Source organism: Peromyscus californicus, unplaced genomic scaffold (assembly GCF_007827085.1).
Source record: "Peromyscus californicus insignis strain IS unplaced genomic scaffold, ASM782708v3 Scaffold_4__1_contigs__length_199733344, whole genome shotgun sequence".
Lineage (NCBI taxonomy): Eukaryota > Metazoa > Chordata > Mammalia > Rodentia > Cricetidae > Peromyscus > Peromyscus californicus.
In genome coordinates this window covers 54,939,063-54,944,126 of record NW_026294562.1, presented here as the reverse complement: position 1 = coordinate 54,944,126, position 5,064 = coordinate 54,939,063, and positions in this window count along the sequence as shown.

Here is a 5,064-nt window from a genome sequence, read left to right as displayed (position 1 = left end):
CTCCAGTAAGGGTTCTGTACCTGGTGGCACACCTCTGTTTCCCGAGGCTTGGACAGGCCTAGGCCAGAAATGCTGGCTCATGCTGCCTGAGGCCCAGCAGAAAGAAAGGGAGAACTCAGCTGCCCCCTGCTGGTCACAGCTGAGCCGGCTGCTTCTCTCAGGGCACAAGAAAGAGGGTTCATCCATCCCTTGGCACTGGACTTTGTGCTGAAAACTGAACCTGTGAGACCCGGCTCAGCCCTGTATCTTAGCTCTGGATGCAGTTGGGTAACCCATCTGTGTTCTCTGAAATGGGGGGTGGGTTGGGACAGGGTGGAAGCATCAGGGACGAGGATGGGCAGTGAGAATATGTCCTGAAATCTACTCTTCCTTGGGTCCAGGCTGCTCATGTCTGCCAGGCTCCAGGTCAAAGCCAGGCCTCCTTCGTGAGCTCTCTGTTCCATTTACCTTGAAGCTGAGCTGGGAGGTGGGGTGGGGAGGGCAGATGTCCTTCCGGAAGTCGTGTTGGTCACCGATCCTTTTCTGGTACCTCTTCCTATGTGTCCCCATGTTGGATGCGGCTACCTCATTTGCCAACAATGTCTTGTGTCTTCCTGGTGATCTGTGTCCCACCTCTACCCACTTCCCCTAAAAGTTAACTGATACACGCCCCCCCTGGACAACTTGGTTTAGACTGACTTTTCTTCAAGGCACTGGGGTCACCTCTGCTCTCCTCTTTCCAACATTTTTTTTTTTTTTTTTTTGCTTTTTGAGACAGGGTTTCACTGTGTAGCTCTGGCTGTCCTGGAATTCTGTAGACAAAGCTGGCTTCGAACTCCCAAGTGCTAGGCTTACAGGCATTTGCCACCATGCCCAGTGAACTGCACCCTCCTTGAAAAGTATTTAGAAGCCTGAAGTCAGGCATGGTAGCATATGCCTATCATCCCAGGAGGCTAACAGAACCAAGAGTTCAAGGCCAAGCCGAGTGGTGGTGCCTTTAATCCCATTAAAAAAAAAAAGTTCAAGGTCAGTCTGGGCAACTTATTGAGACCCTGTCTCAAAAATAAAAAAGGGCTGGGGCTGAAGAGATGGCTTAGCAGTAAAGAGCACTGGCTGCTCTTACAGAGGCTTCTGGCTCTGATCTCAGAACTCACATGGCAGCTCACAACCATTTGTAACTAGAGTTGCAAGGATCCAGTGCCCAATTCTTGGACACTTGGCATGCACTGTAAATACACGCAGGCAGAGCACCCATACAGGTAAAATAAATCTAAAATAAGGGTGAGTTTCCAGCTCAGTGATAGGCACTTGCCTAGCTTAGTCACTTCCCTTTCACTGAGGCTCCATGCCTGACAGAGGCAACCAAGAGTTTATTCTGGTTGGGTTTGAGGGTGCAGTCCACTGTGGTAAACGTGGGGGCAGGAAGGAGACAGTTGGTCATACTTGTGTCCAAAGTCATAAATTAGAGATGAACCAGGCTTAGCTTGCTTTCTCTCTCTGTTTTTTTCGAGACAAGGTTTATTTGTGTAGCCTTGGCTTTCCTGGAACTCATTGTGTAGCCCAGGCTGGCCTCGAACTCACAGAGATCCGCTTGCCTCTGCTTCCAGAGTGCTGGGATTAAAGATGTGTGCCGCCGCCGTGCCCCCCCCCCCCCCCCCCCCCCCCCGCCCCAACTGCTTTCTCCTTCTTATCGGACAACCTGTTAGGCAGCAGTGTGTGAAGCGGTGGCCAGGGTCTGAAAACTCCTGAGGGAACTGGCCACCACTGGAATAATTCCCCATGCAGGGTCCTCCCCAAGTCCTCTTTGGCTATCTCAAGGATGCCTGGAATTGATCTGGGCTCCAGACCCTCAAGTTAAGCCACCTTTAGCATTCAGCCTCTCATTTGTGGAGTCCTATCTCCAGTGCTCTGTCAAGGCAGAGCTGGTACAGGACAGGGTGGGGTACAACGCTCTCAACCCTGTCATCAAGTAGTTGGGCGAAGCTCGCTTCAAGGTCTTGTGTGGTGCCTGTGTGTATGGGAGACATATTTTGCATTTATACCATGCAACAACAGGAGACCTGGATTAGGTCCTTGGGCAGACACTGAACTGGGCTGGAGTCACGCTCTGCCAAGGTTTTCAGACGACCATGGGCCAGAAACTCCACATGGCCAGATTCCTCTCACCTGATCACTGGCCCCTTTGCAAGGCAGCCAGTCCAGCCAGCCCAGTGCAGGGAGTGTGGCAGAGCCTGGTCACAGACAGTTAGAGTGAACTGTTACTGGGTATGGTGGCATACACTTCTAACCCCAGCACAGGGAGGTAGATACAGGCTGATCGGAGTTTGAGGGTAGCCTGATCTACATAGTGATTCCAGGCCAGCCAGGACTGCATAGTAAGACCCTGTGTTATGAATCCTTTTGTACACTGTGAAGATGTGTCACTCTGGTTGGTTTAATAAAAAGCTGAATGGCCAATAGCGAGGCAGGATTTCCAGGTACACAGGATGCTGGGAAGGTCAGAGTTGCAAGGAGACATGGAGGAAGCATGACATGTAGGAGATGAGGTAGCAAGCCACGAGCCAAGTGGCAGCACATAAATTAATAGAAATGGGTTAAGTTATAAGAGCTAGTAAGCTGGGTGAGCTGCGGTGGCACATGCCTTTAATCCCAGCACTCTGGATGCAGAGGCAGGCGGATCTCTGTGAGTTCGAGGCCAGCCTGGTCTACAGAGGGAGATCCAGGGCAGGCACCAAAACTACACAGAGAAACCCTGTCTTGAAAAACCAAAACCAAACCAAACCAAAACCAAAAAACAAAACAAAACAAACAAACAAAAAACCAGGGGTTGGGGATTTAGCTCAGTGGTAGAGTGCTTGCCTAGAAGGCCCTGGGTTCAATCCTCAGCTCAAAACAAACAAACAAACAAAAACCACCAAAAAACAAACAAACAAACAAAAAAAACAAAACCCAGCTACTAAGCCTGAGCTATCAGTGGAGTTTTCATAATTAATACAAAGTCTCTATGTGGTTATTTGGGAGCTGTCTGGTAGGACAGAGACTTGCCACAACCCTGTCTCAAAACAAAGGGAAGGGGACTTTGTAGACTATCCAGGCAGTATAGAGGATGGATGAGAGACAGGGTGGGCACAGTGATGCCCTCCAAGAAAAGAAGTCTCTGAATCCTGGAGCCTCTAGTTCTTCCAGGTTACCTGGCTCTAGTATTGTCAACCTGACAAACCTCTGAGCATGCTGGTGAACGAGGCAGTTTCTAGATTCGCCTAGGTGAGGCGGGTGGGCAGCATCATCCTATGGACTAGGGTCCCAGAGAGAATAAAGGGAGAAAGCAAGCTGAGCACTAGTGTTCATCTGCTTCCTGACTGGGTGTGATGGACCACTGCTCCAGCTCCTGCTGCCGAGTTCCCTCCATGGCCGGCTGGACCCTCCAACTGTGAGCCGAACAAGCCCTTCCTTCCCTAACTGTATTCTCAGGTATTTTGTCCCAGCAACAAGTAACCAATCAAATGGCCAAAGGCAACTGAAGCTACCCAGCTGCTGACTACAGGGACAGCACCCTGTCCCAGCATCATCACAAGGCCCCAAATCAGAAAGGTTGGCGAATGGAAGAAGGTCAGAGTATGTGATGTCAGGACCGTCTGTCAGCACTAAGTCTAAGAATGGAGGGGCCAAGAGCAAAGGCATGCGGTGTCTCAGACACTGGAGTTAACTAACAGTGCCCTAGAGCCTCAGGAAGACGTGCTCCCTGCCACACCTTCAGTCAGCTCATCAAGACTCTGCTTTCCAACCTGCACAATTATGAGGTAATGACAGGCTGGACTGAGCCACTGTGGTAATGGTGATGTCACAGCGGCAACAGGAAATTGACTCTGGTGGCAGGGAACTGTTGTGGAACATTAGTTTAAGATGTTACATTCATTTACGCTGTGGAACATTTGTTTAATGCTGCAAAGATGTGTTGCATTCTTTTATGTTGCATTTGTTTAGCTGCATTCTGTGAAGTCGTGTTACTTTGCCTGCCTAAAACACCTGACTGGTCTAATAAGGAGCTGATTGGCCAATAGTGAGGCAGGAGAAAGGATAGGTGGGGCTGGCAGGCAGAGTATGAATAGGAGGAGGAATCTAGAGAAGAGGGAGGAGTGAGAAGAGGAGAGGACACCAGGGGTCAGCCACCCTGCCACCCAGCCAGCCTTGGAGTAAGAAGGAAAGAAAGATATAAAAAACATAAAGGAAAAAAGCCCAGAGGCAAAATGTAGTTAAAGAGAAACAGGATAAGTTAGAAAAGCTGACTAGAAACAAGCCAAGCTAAGGCCAGGCATTCATAAGTAAGAATAAGTCTCCATGTATTTATTTGGGAGCTGGGTGGTGGGCTCCCAAAGAGTGAAAATAAAAAATGAACCCAGGAAATAGTGTGTCCGGGTAGGAGGAAGGGGTACCAGGCACCCTGCCATGCTGGTCCAGGTCACTAGTGTGGCCCTGCCCCTCCTCCCCCCAGGTCCCTAGATACAGAGGTCTGGTCTAAGGTGCTAAGGAAGTATTGCTAACAGCTCCCAGCACATGGAGCAGACACTGAAGCACCCAGAATCTTCAAGGTCATTGTTGTCAATCAACCTGCCCGAAAGACCAAGAAACAGAGCCCTAAGTGTGTGTCATAGTAGCACCGTTAGTCACAGCAGCCCGGCAGAGGGTCACTCAGAGGACAGGGCATCGCTCTGTTAGGCATGACAGGCAACATGCCCCAGTTGTAAGATCACAGTGCCTCAGGGACACATGGCTAAGTTGAACCCAGTTTCTGGTGTCAGGGCCAAAGCTCACATCCTGCTGCCTCCGTAGCTTGCTGTGGGAAACAGCCCGGTAACCAGAAGGACCTCGGAGGCCAAGGAAGGGCAAAGGATCCGCAGAGCTCCTCCTGGACCCACCTGAGCCCAGGTCTCCCCAAACCACCTCTTCCCAGACCGAGAAGGGTGTCCGTCCAGGATCCACCAGATGAGACTTTCTTGGGGTGAAGTCCTGAGACTATATTCTAGGCACACAGGCTACGTGTAGTTAGGACACCCTGGCTATCCCATATTACAAACCATGCCAAAG